This window comes from Salvelinus sp. IW2-2015, linkage group LG19, assembly GCF_002910315.2.
Source record: "Salvelinus sp. IW2-2015 linkage group LG19, ASM291031v2, whole genome shotgun sequence".
Taxonomy (NCBI): domain Eukaryota; kingdom Metazoa; phylum Chordata; class Actinopteri; order Salmoniformes; family Salmonidae; genus Salvelinus; species Salvelinus sp. IW2-2015.
In genome coordinates, this window is record NC_036859.1 from 14,515,541 (window position 1) to 14,537,318 (window position 21,778).

Genomic DNA, 21,778 nt, shown 5'->3' on the forward strand with positions numbered 1-21,778 from the left:
GCCAAACCCGGACGACGCTGGACCAATTGTGCCCCGCCCTATGGGACTCCCAATCATGGCCGGATGTGATACAGCCTGGATTCGAACCAGGGACTGTAGTGACGCCTCTTGCACTGAGATGCATTGCCTTAGACCGCTGCGTCCATGTGTGTGTGTTAACTATTTAACTGTACTAGAATGCTTAAAAGGCCGCTAAAATGTTAAATATCGTTATTCGGTATCAGTTTTCTTTGGCAAGGAAAATATCAGATATCAGTATCGGCCAAAAATGTAATATCAGTGCATCACTAGTAAAAACACTTAGTTCAGGAATTTTACATCTCACTCACTCACATATATAGTTACAGCAGGCCAAGGTAGGCGGGTCAGACACACACACACATGGAACAACATCACTCACACTTCCGGTATTAGAGTTGGTTCTGTTGGTTTTGCGGATGGGGCACCAGCATCCTCCTTTTGAATCCTCCCCATGACGGCTGCAGAAGCTGGGGTCCTTGGGATTTGTTGCCTTCTCTGGATTTGAGGTCTTAGCAATGCCTTGCCCAGCTCCTTGAGAAAGAGCCATCTCATCTGGAGCTTCCCTTTGTTCCAATCTGGGTCCAACGCCATCCAGATGACAAACACGTTGTACGCCGAGATGTCCAAGATGTTGAAGAATATCACAAGTGGCCAGCGTAGGGTTCTTCTTTTGCAGCTGTAGCCAGTCACCAGCTTGTCTAAATTGTCCACCCCTCCTTTTGTGGCATTGTAATCCATTATGATTTCATTTTTTTTATGTTCCTGGTCACAGATTCTCCCATCCCTGTGCAGCGTACTCATGAGTACCACATTGTTGCCTTTCTTTGGTACGTAGGACACTAGGGACGTGTCGGCAGTGAACACAAACACAAGCTAATTTATAGGCCTGTTCCGTGTATTCAATAGATGGGGTGGGAGCACTGGCTTGTTTTTTCGAACTGTTCCGACCATCGTCAGCTTCCTCTTGAGGAGCTCCTATTTCCCAGCTTGTGCGAAGTAAAAAAGTTATCGCATGTGATGTTGTTGCCACGGAGTCCCTGTGTCACATCCACTGATGGCTTTTTGGCCATCAAGGAAAATTCTATGTCTGGCGCAAAACCCAACACCTGTCATCACCCCCGAGAACAGCATGATTCTGGTGGCAGAATCATGCTGTGGGGATGTTTTTCATCTGCAGGGACTGGGAAACTTGTCAGAATTTAAGGAATGATGGATGGTGCTAAATACAGGGAAATTCTTGAGGGAAACCTGTTTCAGTCTTCCAGAGATTTGAGACTGGGACGGAGGTTCACCTTCCAGCAGGACAATGACCCAAAGCATAATGCTAAAGCAACACTCGGGTGGTTTAAGGGGAAACATTTAAATGTATTGGAATGGCCTAGTCAAAGCCCTGACTACAATCCAATTGAGAATCTGTGGTATGACTTAATGTTTTGTGTATTTGTTTCACAATAAAATATATTTTGCATCTTCAAAGTGGTAGGTATGTTGTGTAAATCAAATGATACAAACCTTCAAAAAAATCTATATTAATTCCAGGTTGTAAGGCAACAAAATAGGAAAAATGCCAAGGGGGATGAATATTTACGCAAGCCACTGTATACTCCAAAAACATGTAATTAAATAGGAAAACAAACCCAGTAAAATTCAACATTTGTATGAATGTAACCCTCTGTTGAACATCCTTATCAAGCCAAAACACAGAAAATTGACTGGCAAACGCTTGGTAATTAATACCCGTCCTGCAGAGCTGCAGTGTTCARTCGGCTATACAACCTGCAAACCCGTGCCATTCGCCACCAAGCACCAGTGCGGACCAACCAGTCAAATAGTAAAGAATAATACACATGGTCCTTTGGGAGTATACATTTGTATGTATTGTAGCGACCCGCACAGACAGCGGTGTGTTATGTGGTAGGCTATTAGTGGGTTGTGTTGTACTTACCAGTGTTCGCGGGGTCCAACATGCCAATCAACCTGCTATCTGCCAATCACAGGGATGCCTGGAATGTTCTGATGCCGGGCATCCTGGTGTTTGGCGGAGTGGCGTGGAGGGGGGTTGGGCAGGGGGATGGAGCATTGGAAGTTAAGACCAGGTTTAGCCATTGTTCTCTCTCTTACGTCTGGGCTTCACAAGAGAAGGTCACGGTTTGCTTGTGGGGTATCTTTTATTTATTTGGCGTGGGCTATGGCCAAACAGTAGCCTGTGTAAAGTTGGGTTAATAAACCGTCAATTCGTAAACTCAACCCTCTGTCTGGACAATTGTTCCTTTATGATCTTGTCAGGTCATTACAGTATTAAACATGCTCAGATTATGTTAGTAGGGTATCTTCTTAAGGCATGGAAAGAGAGCTCATTGGCTAGCCTTAGGTAGCGACTAAGCTAATTACCGTGCCATCTAATTACTGCACTATCTAGCACCGTGGCAATACAGCCGCAGCTAGTTGGTAAAAGCTAATTGTGCAATGTACTGTAAATAAAATACTATTCAAACTATATTGTCCTTGTGAGAACATGTCACCCTATACATACCATCATTGTTCATAACGTTAAGTTACTGGATGAATATTTGTCATTCTTTTGGCAGCAGGGTGGAGGCACGTTACTAATCAAGATATGACTTCACTAGTTGGTCCTTGGTCGCGTTAGCACGGCTATTGCAGGGTCACAGTATGAGCCCACAATGGCTAGTTAGTATTTTGTCGCCTGTCCTCCAGTGGATGTGGGTGCACGACAATGTATTCTTTGGCCTTGGTTGGGTCTAAGAATGTCTTCTGCTCGCAGGAGGGATTAGTGTTCTTCAGTACAGCTGGGTAAAGTATGCCGAACTTGGTGTCCAGAGCGGTGTAGGAGCCCCCTCACCTAGTTTAAAGCTGACCTCTCCTTCATGACTGCCGTGGTGTAGTCCGGGTAAATGTGAATATTCCGGCCACCCGTGGGTGATGGGAGACACTTGTGCTGCCTTACTGAAGATATCCTCCTTCTCCTGAAGGTAGTGACATTTAACTGCTATGGGTCTGGGTAGCTCCCCATTCTTTGATTCGGACTGTATGCTTCTGTGCTCATGGTCATGGGTGGGGGTGTAAACTAGGCCTAGAATTTCCTGTAGCTATTTAGCTATGGACAGGGTAGACCGCATTCCGCCTACGGTCTTGAGTCCCTCTCTCATGCAGAAAATGCAACCGTTCCCCCTGCGCTGTCTGTTCTGGAGGTCCTAAACCTTGGAAGTGAGTTTGATGACATCTGATGATAGCCGGGTGACTTGCTCTTCCAGTGTCACCACTTTGTCGGAGTAAATATTTGCGCCATCTTCTAGGCTATTCAGATGGGTGTCATGTCTCGCCAAGTCTTCGTTAACAGAGTCAATGTATATGTTGACCTCGGTGGCGAGAATAGCTATTTGTGTGTATAGGTCAGTGGATAATGACTCCACCTTAGCCAGCACAGTGTTAATGATAGCCGCCATTACCATGGCTCGGTCGGGGGGATCAGAGTCCATGACAGGTGAGCCCGAGGCTTCTACAGAAGCCTGCTTCTTTGTGGCCCGCGGCTGTTGTTGTCTCGACATTTTACCATTAAAAGGCCAAAAAAAGTCAGATTAGTACATTGGGATCGATTCCAAATTAAATGTTACAAAATTAACACGGTGGGGGAGGTGTTGATCAATATTAATAGTAAATTGTTCGCCCTGGATAGGAGCACCGAGAAAATGCGTCTTCACATGTTGCTGCTCACCACCGCCCCCCCCAAACTGAGAAACTTTAACGCAAGGGTGAAAACGTACTCATAATATTCCCCCAAAAACTGAAATCAAAGAGCCAACAAAAAACCTTAGTCTTATTCATGTCTACTCAGATCCCTACAAAGGCTCTGGGGCCTGAGAGGAGGGGGGAACTTATTCTGAGAGTATTCCCTGCAATGTTTTTCGGATGTGAAGTCCTTGAGATCCAAAAACCTTTTAGCTGCATTCACAATGACATCCAGTTTCTTAGATTTCTTGTTAGTTTGGCCAGTATAATTGATCATCTGCGCAATAAATGCAAAAAGTACACTTTCTTCACGATCAGTGTTTCAGGATTCCTTAACTGCTGAACAACATTCTCAGCATGCTGCAGGGACACACACTGCCATGTCTTCCTCATCTCCATTCGGTCCTTCAACTATTTCCACGGCTTACTTATTACACTTGCAACATTGTAGTGGGTTTTGCACATACACTTTCAAACCGTATCTCACATACCCCAGCATTACGTGTCGGGAGAACGTCATGGATACAGCACTAAAACCAATAGGCTTTCATCCCTTTTCCCATCCACAATACGAGCCAAATGACGATTCCCTGTGTTAATACTAGGGATACTTTAAGTAAGTTGTTAAAGTATCCCTGTTGATACTTCCCCCAAAAGGTCTGTTAAGTCAGTGCACAGAATTATGTCTCAGAGCCATCTGTACATTGTTCATAATTTGTCTGCATGAGGAAATATCACTKATCTCAATGAGTACCAAAGGTTGTACATTTACTACCATCTATTTGAATACATTCACTGATGTAAACAATTCCTTAAATTGAACAATTTCTTGAATTTGAAATCATATGGTTTTGGGCACACGTTTAGCAATTAACACTGGAACTTCCATGGTTGAAGTATTCTTCACTTTTCTTCTGGTACTTAAATGGTTTAACACTTTTGCTGTTTAATGCTACTGTCTCTGATGTACCCTTCTCCATTTATCTTCCCCGACATAGCATCAGTGGGGAGCCATCAGTTCCTGACAGAGCTGAGTTGAAGCTGCCAAGGCCCTGTTGAGTGAACTTTGACCTTGGCCTGACCTATCTCCTCTAGAGTGGAACCCCACTGTGAACCTCCTGGCTGGAATTGCCCTAACCTTTTTGCACTTGACCCTTCGGCCTGTATGGACTACTGCGCTATAGGCTACAGTGCACGTGCTTATTAGATCWTAAATAAAAGTGAAATAAAAAAATAAAGACCCAATGCATATCTTTATTCTATCAACTCACTAATTTCACTCACATTCCTACTTAAGTGATTGATACCACTACCACACGGTTCTCTCTGTACACCAAACCTGCAAAGGTCGGGGGTAAGAGGCCACTAAGTTCCAGTGAAGGGAAATCTTAATGCTACAGCATACAATGACATTCTAGACAATTCTGTGCTTCCAACTTTGTGGCAACAGTTTGGGGTAGGCCCTTTCCTGTTTCAGCATGACAATGCCCCCGTGCACAAAGCGAGGTCCATACAGAAATAGTTTGTCGAGACCGGTGTGGAAGAACTTGACTGGCCTCCACAGATCCCTGACCTCAACCCCATCGAACACCTTTGGGATGAATTGGAACGCCGACTGCGAGCCACGACTAATTTCTCCATATCAGTGCCCGACCTCACTAATGCTCTTGTGGCTGAATGGAAACAAGTCTCTGCAGCAATGTTCCAACATCTAGAGGAAAGCCTTCCCAGAAGAGTGGAGGCTGTTATAGCAGCAAAGGGGGAACTAACCACATATCAATGCCCATTATTTTAGAATGAGATGTTTGACGGGCAGGTGTCCACATACTTTTGGTCATGTAGTGTACTATGATACTCTGCCTTTGTGCTGCAATGGGAATGAACAGGATATAAACTATTGTGCGGAAGCAAATACATCCAGTACAGCAGTAGAGAAATTTAAGCAGTAAAAATMTAATCAGAGGCTCACCTCTACTTAGAACACCTGGTGTGGGGACATGCGTCACGCTGTGGGTCTTTGCTAAACCCTCAGCATGATGCTCCAATTCAAAGCATCGGGGGATGTTTCATCTCTTCGCCGGATTTTTCACTTTTTCATCTCGGGGTTAAGACTGAAAAGGATGGCATTTTAACATGCCGCCTAGTCACAGCCATGAAGCAGGGATTGGGTGGTATTACCAGTCTACCATACTCTTGATTACAATAAAACACTTGTTTGCACACTTTGTTCACAGTAGGGGTCCCCCTATTCTCATCAGGACTTATCCCCGCCAACGCAACTGTCTGTCAGGCAGCGATCTCTCTCGTGCGTTGAGTGAGAATGTAAATTGTTGGCATGATGGGAGATACTGCATAGAATTGACTACTAATTGGATGCTTTCATCTGACATGACAGCCTGTTCGAATACAGATTAACAGCGTCAGTTCGTGGAAGGGCCGCTCCTGGAATACTGATTCTGCTCACTCAGGGCTATGTTACCCATTTATTGTGGTCCACGGACCTTAATGTGTAATAGCTGTATCCATACATCTCCATCAGGAATTATATTTGAGACGGTCTTATTGTCTGTGATGCAAGGCCTAAGGCTAAAACAGTATGTGGTACTCAGTTGAAGAAGAGCTACGCTGAACAAAAATATGTAACGCAACATGCAACAATTTCAAAGATTTTACTGAGTTTCAATTCATATAAGGCAATCAGTCAATTGAAATAAATTCATTAGGCCCTAATCTATGGATTTCACATGACTGGGAATACAGGTATGCATCTGTTGGTCACAGATACCTTGAAAAAAACAGTAGGGGCGTGGATCAGAAAAGCAGTCAGTATCTGATGTGACCACCATTTGCCTCATGCACCACGACACATCTCCTTCACATAAAGTTGATCAGGCTGTTGGTTGTGGCCTGTGGAATGTTGATCAGGCTGTTTGAAGTGGCTGGATATTGGCAGGAACTGGAACAGGCTGTTGTACACGTCGATCCAGAGCATCCCAAACACGCTCAATCGGTGTCATGTCTGGTGAGTATGCAGGCCATTGAAGAACTGGGCAATGTTCAGCTTCCAGGAATTGTGTACAGATCCTTGTGACATGGGGCCATGCATTATCATGAATGGCACGACAATGGGCCTTAGGATTTCGTCAAGGTATCTTTGTCCATTAAAATTGCCATTGATAAAATGCAAATTGTGTTCATTGTCCGTAGCTTATGCCTGCCCATACCATAACCCTACCGCCACCATGGGGCACTCTGTTCACAACGTTGATATGAGCAAACCCCTCGCACACACAACACCATACAAGCTGTCTGCCATCTGCCCGGTACAGTTGAAACCGGGATTCATCCGTGAAGAGTACACTTCTCCAGCGTGCCAGTGGCCATCGAAGGTGAGCATTTGGCCACTGAAGTTGGTTACAACGCCGAACTTCAGTCGGGTCAAGACCCTGGTGAGGACGACTAGCACGAGATGAGCTTCCCTGAGAGGGTTTCTGACAGTTTGTGCAGAAATTCTTTGGTTATCTAAACCCACAGTTTCATCAGCTGTCCGGGTGGCTCGTCTCAAACCATCCTGCAGATGAAGAAGGCAGATGTGTAGGTCCTGGGCTGGCGTGGTTACACGTGGTCTGCGGTTGTGAGGTCAAATTCTCTGAAAAGACAGTGGCTTATGGTAGAGACATTAACATTAAATTCTCTAGCAACAGTTCTGATGGACATTCCTGCAGTCAGCATGCCAATTATACACTCCTCAAAACGTGAGACATCTGTAGCATTGTGTTGTGTGACAAAACTGCACATTTTAGAGTGGTGTTTTATTGTCCCGAGCACAAGCTGCACCTATCTAATGATCATGCTGTTTATTCCTCAAGAGTCTAGTGACACACCCGTGTGTCAATTTAAGTAACATAATAAAAAAATCCCTATCCAAATCCGTCAGTTTAAGATAGAAATATACCCTCCACCCCTACTAACCCCTCCATCCCTACTATGGGGGGGATAATAGGGGTGGAGGGGATATTAGGAGTGGAGGCGATGGTAGCAGTAGAGGGGATATCGCTAGCGTTTTCATGGGCTGTGTCTCAATCTGCCGCATCCGCCTATGGCGACCTCCCGCATCTGCGGTGGAAGGTGGCCGASCTAGAATGGTGGTTTTCAGACCATGAGACATCCCGAAAATCGGTATTCTCACAAAAACGTCTGTAACGTCCCAACAGTTTGGCCTACTGACTAATATGACCCCACGAACACGATGGTGTTCTCCACAAGTGTCACAGGACTCGTCTGAAGGTAACCCATACAAATGAATATGTATTAAAAAAATACTAAAAAATWAATAACACAAATTTATACCTCCTAGATATAGGACATTTTTCAAAATCTTATTCCTTATGATTTATTTTCTGACTGTCTTTTTGCCATTTATGAATGTGTTATTCAATGCGCTTCAATTTTTCTTGTATACCTTAAGGGGTCCTAAAATTCAAAATCAAATAGCTAAATGATCCATGGTATTACCARCTTAAAACAATTCCATATGTTAGCTTAGTACTCAAACCCCCCCCCCCCCCCCAACGGCTTAGACTTTGATTATAATCAGCTTCTTGACATATGTCGCCTGTCAGGTGGATGGATTATCATAGCCTACTCACTAACAGGGATGTAAACAAATTTCTGCACAAAATTTGAGCGAAATAAGCTTTTGTACATTTGGAACCTTTCTGTGATATTTTATTTCAGCTCATGATACATGAGACCAACGCTTAACATGTTGCTTTGATTATTTTGCTCAGTATATGTCGGGTCTATAAGAAATATATCTATTAAGATCATTGGTCTCTACACAGTATGCTTCAAGCTACTTTTTTTCTCTCAGAATGAGCTGGTGTATATGCTATTGATCATTCATTGACATTCATCTTGTACTGCACATTGTTGGTTCAACAAAGATTTAGCCTCATGAGACATTTGAGACATCCAATTGGAGTTCACTAAATGGAATATTAGAAACCAGTACATGGGCATTTCATCCTATACCAGAGCTATTCTATCACAACATTGAAGGATCACATCACTGCTGGTTTTTATTCTTTCCTTAAGGTTCCACGGTGTGAAATAATGCTGTGTTGATAACCCATCCACTTAACCCGGAAGCCAGCCACACCAATATGTCAGAGGAAACACAGTTCAACTGATGACTGAAGTCAGCCTGCAGGTGCCCGGCCGGTCAAAAGAAGTCGCTAAAGCGCGATGAGCCCCCGCCAAACCCTACCCTAAAAATGCTGGGCCAAATGTGCAAAGCCCCAAGTGACATAGCCTGGGATCAAACCCAGGCCTGTAGTGATGCCTCAATAACTGCAATGTGATGCAGTGCCTTAGACRGCTGCTCCATTCGGGAGGTAGTTACTCTTCTGTTTTTTATAGTATTTGCTTGTGTATATCAGCAGGGGGCAATGTTCTCATATAATACAACTGACTCCTGCCATGCCTGTCAGATAGAGCATGGCAGAGAGTTAGTGTGCAGTGCAGAGTTGACTACCCAGCAAAAAAGGTCAAGCTTGCAGATGGAGGTATTGTTATTGAGGTGTCAGCAAAATGATATGTCAGTTTGATAGTCATTTTATTTCAATCATGTGATCATCAATAATGAATTTGCATATTTGTTGATGATCAATGACATATTGTTCATTAAATATTTACATATCTGTCAGTGCGTCTGTAGTTTGAACATACGGTACCTGTCAAAAGTTTGGACACACCTACTCATTCAAGGGATTTTCTTTCTTTTTACTGTTTTCTACATTGTATAATAATAGTGAAGACATCAAAACTATGAAATAACACATATGGAATCATGTAGTCAACAAAAAAATGTTAAACAAATCAAAATATATTTTTGATTTTAGATTCTTCAAAGTAGCGACCCTTTGCCTTGATGACAACTTTGCTCACTCTTGGCATTCTCTAAACCAGCTTCACCTGGAATGCTTTTCCAACAGTCTTGAAGGAGTTCGCACACATGCTGAGCACTTGTTGGCTGCTTTTCCTTCACTCTGCAGTTGAGGTCAGGTGATTATGGAGGCCAGGTCATCTGATGCAGCACTCCATCAATCTCCTTCTTGATCAAATAGCCCTTACACAGCCTGGAGGTGTGTTGGGTCATTGTCCTGTTGACAAACAAATGATAGTCCCACTAAGGGCAAACCAGATGGGATGGCGTATCGCTGCAGAATGCTGTGGTAGCCATGCTAGTTAAGTGTGCCTTGAATTCTAAATAAATTACTGACAGTGTAACCAGCAAAGCACCCCCACACCATCACACCTCCTCTGAACAGTTGATGTTGAGATGTATCTGTTACTTGAACTCTGTGAAGCATTTACTTGAATTCTGTGAATAATGTTTGGGTGCTGCAATCTGAGGTGCAGTTAACGCTAATGAACTTATCCTTTGCAAATCATATCAAATCAAAGTTTACTTGTCACGTGCGCCGAATACAACAGGTAGACCTTACAGTGAAATGCTTACTAACCAATAGTGCTAGAAAGGTGTTAGGTGAACAATAGGTAAGTAAAGAAATAAAACAACAGTAAAAAGACAGTAAAAAGACAGTGAAAAACAGTAGCGAGGCTACATACAGACTCCGGTTAGTCAGGCTGATTGAGGTAGTATGTACATGTAGATATGGTTAAAGTGACTATGCACATATGATGAACAGAGAGTAGCAGTAGCGTAAAAGAGGGGTTGGCGGGTGGTTGGTGGCGGAACACAATGCAGATAGCCCGGTTAGCCAATGTGCTGGATCACTGGTTGGTCGGTCCAATTGAGGTAGTATGTACATGAATGTATAGTTAAAGTGACTATGCATATATGATAAATAGTCCGGGTAGCCATTTGATTACCTGTCCAGGTGTCTTATGGCTTGGGGGTAAAAACTGTTGAGAAGCCTTTTTGTCCTAGACTTGGCACTCCGGTACCGCTTGCCATGCGGTAGTAGAGAGTACAGTCTATGACTGGGGTCGCTGGGGTCTTTGACAATTTTTAGGGCCTTCCTCTGACACCGCCTGGTGTAGAGGTCCTGGGTGGCAGGCAGCTTTGCCCCAGTGATGTACTGGGCCGTACGCACTACCCTCTGTAGTGCCTTGCGGTCAGAGGCTGAGCAATTGCCGTACCAGGCAGTGATGCAACCAGTCAGGATGCTCTCGATGTTGCAGCTGTAGAATATTTTGAGGCTCTCAGGACCCATGCCAAATCTTTTAAGTTTCCTGTGGGGAAATAGGCTTTGTCATGCCCTCTTCACGACTGTCTTGCTGTATTTGGACCATTCTAGTTGTTGTTGATGTGGACACCAAGGAACTTGAAGCTCTCAACCTGCTTCACTACAGCCCCCTCGATGAGAATGGGGGTGTGCTCGGTCCTCCTTTTCCTGTAGTCCACAGGGATAGGTTGTTATTCTGGTACCACCCGGCCAGGTCTCTGACCTCCTCCCTATAGGCTGTCTCGTTGTTGTCGGTGATCAGGCCTACTGTTGTGTCGTCTGCAAACTTTAAAAAAWATATATATGTATTTCTTTTCTCTCCCCTTTTTCGTGGTATCCAATTGGTAGTAGTCTTGTCGCTGCAACTCCCGTACGGACTCAGGAGAGGCGAAGGTCGAGAGCCATGCGTCCTCCGAAACACAACCCAACTTAGCCGCACTGCTTCTTGACACAACGCACATCCAACCCAGAAGCCAGCCGCACCAATGTGTCGGAGGAAACACTGTACACCTGACGACCTGGTCAGCGTGCACTGCGCCCGGCCCACCACAGGAGTCGCTAGTGCACGATGAGACAAGGATATCCCTGCCGGCCAAACCCTCCCTAACCCGGACGACGCTGGGCCAATTGTGCGTCGGCCAATGGACCTCCCGGTCGCGGTCGGCTGCGACAGAGCCTGGGATCGAACCCAGATTCTCTGGTGGCACAGCTAGCACTGCGATGCAGTGCCTTAGACCACTGCGCCACCCAATGATGGTGTTGGAGTCGTGCCTGGCCATGCAGTCGTGGGTGAACAGGGAGTACAGGAGGGGACTGAGCACACACCCCTGTGGAGCTCCAGTGTTGAGGATCAGCGTGGCAGATGTGTTGCTACCTACCCTCACCACCTGGGGGCGGCCTGTCAGGAAGTCCAGGATCCAGTTGTAGAGGGAGGTGTTTAGTACCAGGATTCTTAGCTTAGTGATGAGCTTTGAGGGTACTATGGTGTTGAATGCTGAGCTGTAGTCAATGAATAGCATTCTCACATAGGTGTTCCTTTTGTCCAGGTGGGAAAGGGCAGTGTGGAGTGCAATAGAGATTGCATCCTCTGTGGATCTGTTTGGGCGGTATGCAAATTGGAGTGGGTCTAGGGTTTCTGGGATAATGGTGTTGATGTGAGCCATGACCAACCTTTCAAAGCACTTCATGGCTACGGACGTGAGTGCTACGGGTCTTTAGTCCTTTAGGCAGGTTTCCTTTGTGTTCTTGGACACAGGGACTATGGTGGTTTGCTTGAAACATGTTGGTATTACAGACTCAATCAGGGACATGTTGAAAATGTCAGTGAAGACACCTGCCAGTTGGTCAGCACATGCCCAGAGCACACGTCCTGGTCATCCATCTGGCCCCGCAGCCTTGTGTATGTTGACCTGTTTAAAGGTCTTACTCACGTCGGCTACGGAGAGCGTGATCACACAGTCCTCCGGAACAGCTGATGTGCTCATGCATGCCTCAGTGTTGCTTGCCTTGAAGCGAGCATAGAAGTGATTTCGCCTGTCTGGTAGGCTCGTGTCACTGTGCAGCTTGCGGCTGTGCTTCCCTTTGTAGTCTGTAATAGTTTGCAAGCCCTGCCACATAAGATGAGCATCGGAGCCGGTGTAGTATGATTCAATCTTAACCGTGTATTGACGCTTTGCCTGTTTGATGGTTCGTCGCAGGGCATAGCAGGATTTCTTGTAAGCTTCCGGGTTAGAGTCCCGCACCTTGAAAGCGACAGCTCTACCCTTTAGCTCAGTGCGAATGTTGCCTGTAATCCATGGCTTCTGGTTGAGGTATGTACGTACAGTCACTGTGGGGACAACGTCCTCTATGTACTTATTGATAAAGCTAGTGACTGATGTGGTGTACTCCTCAATGCCATTGCAAGAATCCCGGAACATGTTCCAGTCTGTGATAGCAAAACAGTCCTGTAGTTTAGCATCTGCTTCATCTGACCACTTTTTTATAGACCAAGTCACTGGTGCTTCCTGCTTAAATTTTTGTTTGTAAGAAGGAATCAGGAGGATAGAGTTGTGGTTGGATTTACCAAGTGGAGGGCGAGGGAGAGCTTTGTACGTGTCTCTGTGTGTGGAGTACAGGTGATCTAGAATTTTTTTCCCTCTGGTTACACATTTGACATGTTGATAGAAATTTGGTAGAACTGATTTAAGTTTCCCTGCATTAAAGTCTCCGGCCACTAAGAGCGCCGCCTCTGGGTGAGTGGTTTCATGTTTGCTTATTTCCTTATACAGCTGACTGAGTGCGGTCTTAGTGCCAGCATCTGTCTGTTGTGGTAAATAAACAGCCACGAAAGGTATAGCTGAAAACTCTATAGGCAAGTAGTGTGGCCTGCAATTTATCACAATATATTCTACTTCAGGCGAGCAAAATCTAGAGACTTCCTTAGATTTCATGCACCAGCAGTTATTTACAAATATGCACAGACCGCCCCCCCCCCCCCCGTCTTACCGGAGTGTGCGGTTCTATCTTGCCGGTACAGCGTACATCCCGCTAGCTGAATATCCATGTCGTCATTCAGCCACGATTCCGTGAAACATAGGATATTACAGTTTTTGATGTCCCGTTGGTAGGATATTCGTGATCGTACCTCATCTAATTTATTGTCCAATGATTGCACGTTGGCGAGTAGTATTGACGATAATGGCAGCTTTCCCAGTCGCCTTCTCCGGGTCCTGACCAGGCATCCGGCTCTTTGTCCTCTGTACCTGCATCGCTTCCTCTTGCAAATAACGGGGATGTCGGCCCTGTGGGGTGTTTGGAGAATGTCTTGTGCGTCGTCCTTGTTGTAGAAAAAATCTTTGTCTAATCCGAGGTGAGCGATCGCTGTCCTGATATCCAGAAGCTCTTTTTTGCCGTAAGATACGGTTGCAGAAACATTATGTACAAAATAAATTACAAATAACGCAGAAAAAAACATAACAACACAATTGGTTGGGCACCCGTAAAACTGCTGCCATTTCTTCCGCCGCCATTTTCTGGGTGAACAACAGAGGTAACTCTGAGTCTTCTTTTCCTGTGGCGTTCCTCATGAGAGCCAGTTTCATCATACGCTTTATGGTTTTTGCGACTGCACTTGAAGAAACTTTTCAAGTTCTTGAAATTTTCCAGAGTGAATGACTTTGATGTCTTAAAGTAATGATGGACTGTCGTTTCTCTTTGCTTATTTGAGCTGTTCTTGCCATAATATGGACTTGGTCTTTTACCAAAACTTTTTTGGTTACTACATGATTCCATATGTGTTATTTCATAGTTTTTATGTCTTCACTATTGTGATGTAAACAATGTAAAAAAAATTATATATATTATTCTACAATGTAGAAAATAGTAAAAACAAAGAAAAACCCTTGAATGAGTAGGTGTCCAAACTTTTGACTGGTACTGTATATGTACCATGGTTTTCTGATCCACGCCCCTACTTTTTTTAATGTATCCGTGACCATTTTTTTTCAGTTGACTGATTTCCTTATATGAACTGTAACTCAGTAAAATAGTAAACCATTTATAATTAGGCTTTTTAAAGGCACATTACACTTAAAAATCTAAAGTTTGTCTGTTTTCAGAACTCAGAAGTTGTCTTCTGTCAACAAATTTTCCCATCCTAGACCATCTGTAGATCCAGCTGTTTGCAAACAATCCAAAATGAATGGAAAAAATGACCACCAAATAATTTCCAGATTTGCGGTGCTTATCTTTTACACTAAAAACTAAAGCTCTTGGTGTTATATTAGATTGTAAGCTGTCATGTTCAAAGCATATTGATTATATTGTTGTAACGACGGGGAGAGGTTTGTCTGTAATAAAGAAATGCTCTGCTTTTTTAACATCACATGCAACTAAACAAGTCCTGCATGCTCAGGTTTTGTCGCATCTTGACTATTTTCCAGTTGTATGGTCAGGTGTGGCAAAATAGGATTTAGAAAAGCTGCAGCTGGCCCCGAACAGAGCAGCACTTCTGGCCCTCAAATGTACACAGAGGGCCAATGTCAATAACATGCAGGTTAGTCTTTACTGGTTTAAGGTGGTAGAGAGATTGACTGCATCACTACTGGTCTTTGTTTTAAGTATTGACATGCTGAAAGTACCAAATTGTCTGTTCAACCAGTTCATTATTTGTAGTTAAAATGTTTGTTCCTGTTCCTGTCCATTAGTGTTCTGTATTTGTTCTGTTCTGTGTTTGTGTCGACCTCAAGAAGAATAGCTGTTGTTTCTTCAACAGCTAATGGGGATCCAAATAAAAATAAATACAATTACTAATTTGGCGTTGAGGCATATGGCACAATGCTCTAATTGTTTGCATGCGTAGTGGACTCTTGACATTGTACTACTTTTGAGATCTGAAAACACCTGACAAACTTTGATATAAACTGCTAAAGGGGCGTTACACTCAAAAATTAAAAGATAAATTCTCAGATTGAGTACAAGAAGATGCCGAAACGTTGGTGGTTTACCAATAGACATTACTGGGAGCTTATACATTGTGTGTGACTATCTTTACTTTATAGCCTACAGCTTACTCATCGTTAATCAGCACCTCTACTAACTTTTTGGGGGTGTGCACCAGCTCATGCTTTTTACAAGATAAATGCACACCCCATGCAATTGATTGCGTAGAGCCAGCTGTATGCCTCAACACCAACAGGAAAAGAGGAACACCATATGATTTCCAGATCTTATTTGGTGCTTATCTTTTCTTATTCATGTGGGGGTTTTGCATATAGGTGTATCTACACAAGTAATGCCCTGGGATGTGGACTTAAAGGGATTGTTCACACAAATTACAAAATTACAGATCGGTTTCCCTACCCTGTAAGCAGTCTATGAACAACATAAGACAGCAATCCATGCTTGGGTTTTGTTTACCTGGTCACTGTCTCCTTTTTAGCTTTCATAGCACAAAACCAATGTAAGTGAAAATCCCTGATATTAGCATTTTTCGCTTTTCATTTCCAAATCATCTTCAAGTAACTTTATTGAGCTATACAATCAATTGTTGACAACTTTGGGATGATTTGGACTTGGAATGTGAAAATGCTTATATTGAGGATACCCCCTTGCATTGGGGGGGTGAAAATGCTTATATTGAGGATACCCCCTTGCTAAACAAAACCAAAGCAGAGAATGCGGTCTTACCTTGTCCAATGACTGCTTACAGGTTAAGGAAACGGATGTACCAATGATGCAATTTGGGTGAACTATCCCCATAAGACTACTTTTCAGGTATCAAAACATCCGACAGACTTAAAATGTTTTGAGTGTAATGCCCGTGTAGGGGTTGTGTAGTAATGTAGTAGTCTAATAAACAGAACAATTGTATTAATCTAAACTTCTTGTTGTTAAGATGGGCAGATAAGGAAAGAGGGCTGCATCAGAAGCCAGCGTGGAAAAGCATAGAGTGTAACTGTACAGAAATCCAGAGCTTCTTGAGGAATACAGAAGAAAGGAAAAGAGGTCAAAGGTTGCAGACAAGAGTGTTATTGCTGACTCCCTTGTCCTTACAGAAGTGTTTGGTAACAATGCACAACATTGATTTTATACCTGTGTTGTAACCAGGGCTTTTTTAATAATGTTCAATGGTAACATTAGAAATGTTAGGAGCACCACATACAATTTAGAAGCACCAGAAAAATAGATTTTTAAATTGATTGAGATATGGCCTACATTGGGCCAACGTGAATCCCTATCTACTTTTGAAGCTCATCTCCTGAAGAAGATAGCCATTTTCCTTTCTTTCTGTGACACCAAATGTTTGCATATACTGTTACCAAGTTGTTAGTAGGGCTGCACAATATGGGCAAAAAAATRATATCGCAATTTTTCAACCAAAGATTGCGATTTGACTTGCGCTATAGATCAGAACACTTGGGTGAACTGTTGTAATCATAGAAATATATTGGTTATTCTAATGCTATGGTTGGTGCTGTCGGGCATGACAACAAATGAAAAAGCCAGGTAGGAGTTATGATAGGGTAGGAACCAAAGTGTTGGCAGATGTTTCCCAGGGGACCCTAATCACATTTGAATAGCATTTAAACAAAGATTTTAGAATAGGCTATCTGATTCAGAACATGCCATTGCACAAACCACATGCTGATCTAGATTGTAGCACCACCACTTGTAGCAACCTGTATTAGAGCTAATGTTTGCTTTGCCCTAGCTAGTGCATTTAGGTAAATGGCATTTAGCTAGCCAGCTAGCTATTTAGCGGTTAGCATTATTTTAGGCGTTGTTTGTAACACTGTAAGCCTACACTAGTAAAACTGTAATCATGTTATTGCATGCTAATGGAGTTTAGATGTGTTTGTTATTACACAAGAGGAATAGGGAGGAGCTGGGCAGTGGTGGGGAGTTAATGATTAATTTGTTGTGATGATTAAAGCATTGCTTAATGCTTCAGATTGTTAATATGTTTAAAAATTATATATTTTTTGCTCTTGATGAAGCACTATTTGCTCATTACCATAATGCAGTCTCTCATCTACTGTAACATGGATCTCATTACCAAAATGCAACATCAATGATAAAATATTCCTAGAATAATATTACAGAATTCAAAATATTTGAGCTGTGCATAAAATAATTTGCTCTTTATATTTGTGTACTTTTTAAACAATAATAATAATAGTTTAAAACATAAATAATAAACAATCCAGGTTATGAACATGCCACACGTTACAGTAATGAGAACTGATTAAAATGGAAATATATTTCAAATCAAAATGTCATTTTTTTTTATCAAATATATATTTTTGTAACTCTCCAGTATCTTAGGATTTTTTTTGTTGTTGTTGACATTTCCACCTTCCTATGTTTGTTTTTTTACTTTAAAAGTGTTACAGTAATGAGATTTTCTTGTGCATGGTCTTGGAAAATGTGTAAAAAAAATCATTAAATGTGAACAGTTAAGATGATTAATTTAACATGGACAATAATTACAGATGGCATTTAATCCATTACAAAAGATGCCATTTTTGTCTTTGTGTTTTCAAAATGTACCAAGAGTAATATCAAGTGAAGTAAAAGACCATCGACGGAGTTTTAGGAGTAGATGACCACAGTACGATGACACTTTCTGTAGACTGCAATTGCACTGATACAGCAAAGGTTGGATAACATCTCAGATGGATGAAAGAGAATAGATTAATACTTTTAGTAAATGAAAGAGGGCAGGGAGATCGAGCGAGAGGCATTTGATTCATGGCAAATACATTTATTTAATAAGCCTATCAGCCCCTTGATGTAATGCATTTAAACTTTTATTTGGTGAATAATTTCATAAATTATGCTCTTAATTCATCACTCAGTTAGACATTTAAATATACAAGACATTTAATCCACATAGCGTAGAGCCTGCTGAGAAACAACACCACAGTCATTTTGTGTGGTGCTAATTCAAAGGTATGCTTGAGCATCCACAGGTAAAACACACAGAGAGAGTCAAAGACTGAGCATGTGTAATCAATATAGGGATCAATAGTTCATAGAAATACAGATGTTATTGAGACATCTTCTACCAAATAATATTTACTTAATAATTTTGACAATAATACATTAATATCAAAATGAATGAATTCTTATGCAATAGTTTAAAAAAATTGACATTAGTTCTGACATTTTAGATGCAATCTGCAAGCCACTGAAAAATGAAAAGGACTATTAATACTTGCTATTATGTGCAAGGTTTATTTTTTTGCTTATAGCTCACGCCTTGTTGAATAGGATTTGTAATTCTATTGTTGTGGTAGAGAAAGAGGTGTCCCTGTTTGGGTCTTCCTGTGTTTGACTGTATTCATGTACTGAGGTTGATCAGGGATTCTCTTTGTATAGGCTTCTCTCCCTGCACATTTTAACAGGCCATACACAAAGAGAGAGAAAGAAAGAGAGAGGGAGAGAGAGAAAAAGAGAGCGAAAGAGAGAGAGAGAACACTTGATGAGGTGCAGAAGAGGGAAACCAGCACATTAATTCGGCTTTAACCAACCTTTTTCAAAGCATTCTCAGGGAACTGGATCATATATGCTCCAGCTAGAGGCACAGAAAACAGCCACACTGCACGTTGGGAAAGTGAAATGCCATATTTTGTAATCGTATTTTGTGTGTTTGGACTCTAAGGTCTCGTGTTACTCTCAACAATATGAGTGTGAAACTGCGGCAGAGAGCCAATCTAAATAGAATAATATATCTGCTGCTAATGAGACCAAGAGCAAATAAGAAAGGTATATTTACAGGAGAAAAGGAGGAAGAGAGAGGATTAGGAGTGGATTTATATGTCATATGTAGCCTCCCACGAAGACAAGCATGTCCTGCTGTGGAGTGCCCTGTAGATGGCAGGGCAGGGGGTGGAGAGGACTGAGGAGTTCCCTGTGGATGGCAGGGCAGGGGACAAGGGATTAGTCTAACATGGGGCTGTTTAGAATGGAGGTGACTGACAGGCAAAGACAAAAAGTTGTAGGGAGAACACATGCAAAATGTCAACTATTGTTGTGATGGCGACAGTGATGTTGATGGATAGGGGTGATGGTGATGATGGTAGTGAGGGTGAGGATGATGATAGTCTTGGTGGCTGGCTTTATGCTGCTGTATGCTACTGAAAGTGTGTTCTATTTAACCTGTGTTTGTGTGTCACAGGAAAACATTTATTATGAGAGGCTCCATTCCATATTCTGAAAACAATTGGCTTTGATGTTCAACAGAATAACACTCAAGGCAGTTCAGATGGTTCTTTTAACTCACTAATAAGAGATGATGAAGTTAAGACTTTGCCCTTCTGGAAAATTGCCGCAAAGAAACCTAGCAGCAGCCTCATGCATATTCATGAGGTGTTGATGGTTATCAAGTCATCACAATCAAAACAAACATCCAGGGCCCTCGTTATTGGTTTCTAAATTACACCGCACCAGGAAATAGGACCAAAACAGCTCAGCACCAGATGGAATCCTCAAAGCACTGTGAAATTTGACAAGGAAAACCATGTTGTATTTTTATTGGGGAAACTATCCATTGGTCTGTGTTGATCAGAAAAATATACATTACTGATGAAAACGGACAAAATATTTGCAGAATGTGTTGTTTAGGGGTCCAAATGTGTTGTTTAGAGATGATAGCAAGTATTTTTTCTCAGCATGTCAATTTAATTTAATCGAGTTAATGGGATAACAAAGAGAAAAACAACAACTCAAAGATCAAGAAAAATGAATATSAAAATTGAAATGACTAATTAGTAATAGCAGTGTATTTCAAGGTTTTGACATGCATCAACATTGGTCTAAATTTGACCAATTGGACTACAAAAGTATGATTTGAAAGGTCATTGTTATTATAATGGTTACAGATAATGCCACACATGAACCAGAAACAAGCATAAATGGTTAACTTGCAGTGTACCCCAACATTCTTCCTACTGAATTATTAGGTGTTTAGATCTAAAGTCCAACTTTCCTAATTGGAGCAATTACTATGCTGAAGGGAACACATTTTGGCTGGCTTTGAAACAGGTCCAGAGATGTAAAACCATATCCTTATTATCAAATCAAGGTAATAATAGGGTTGATTGATATTGGCAATGCGAATATTAACAATTGTATGGAAAGTAATGACGATTTGCCTATTTTCCCACATGGAATATATGCAATTGAAAGTACCGTTACTTATTGAAAGTACACTTACTGATTTTGGCCAAGGCCAGTGCTGATGTCCGGAGGTAGTACAGTGGATAAATAAATAAATAAAATGACTGAAAATCCATTATTTCTTTGTGTGGAGGTTTTACAGCGGAATAGCGGTGACATCATTATTCCAACATATTGTAAAATCTCCCTCACTATGCCTCTAACAGCTCCTTAAATCGTATCAGTCAGACCATTTAGGTTTTTCCTGCAATCTTCAAACGCTTATCGGGTTGACCACCCTACCAATTACTGCTCAGCCATGCTGCAGGGCCTCATACACCAACACCACACAGAGCACATCGTAGAGTCAGAAATACATTCAGAAATACACACGCCACTCAAAACATACAGTGACAGGTTTTTTACTAACACAGGGCTTAAATGACAGTTCCATTTGGATAACACAAAATMATCATGAATGGACTTCACTGTATGTAATATAGTCACGTCACATTGGTAGTTTTTAGTGAAGGGAAGTGGCTCATCCAGGTTAAAGGTGTGCTACAGTAAATGTATTCAACTCATACACTGTCTTCTTATAAAGTCAGAGCTATTTAATCAAGCAAAATATGAAACGGAATGATTCTGCACAGTGTATATAGTGAGTAGGAAGATACTTCTCACGATAAAATATGCCATTTTCAATTAACCAAAACCACCTGTGAAACAGTCTGTTTGGCTTGATAATGAAACAAATCGCCATGGTGACACAGAGGCAATGAGGATGAAGGAGGAGGATGTGCCCTGTTTCCCTCACTGTCTACCAGTGTGTGTATGTTTCAGTGTGTGGGTTTCAGTGTGTGTACAGTCTCCTCAGTTACCCAGAGGGATTACCAAGGGAGAGGAACACTTATACCATCCAATTCCGGTTTCATAAATTACTGCTTCTTGGGTCATTTCCAGGAGGACAAATAGGCCTGTGTCGTGTTTAATTCTCCTATAGTACCATCAGAAATAGAGAATCTCTTCCCAAGCAGGATCCCAGCTCACCATTGTTTGACATTCTGTAAGAAGAATTACTAGAAAACTTTTAACAACTTCCACTCTGGGCC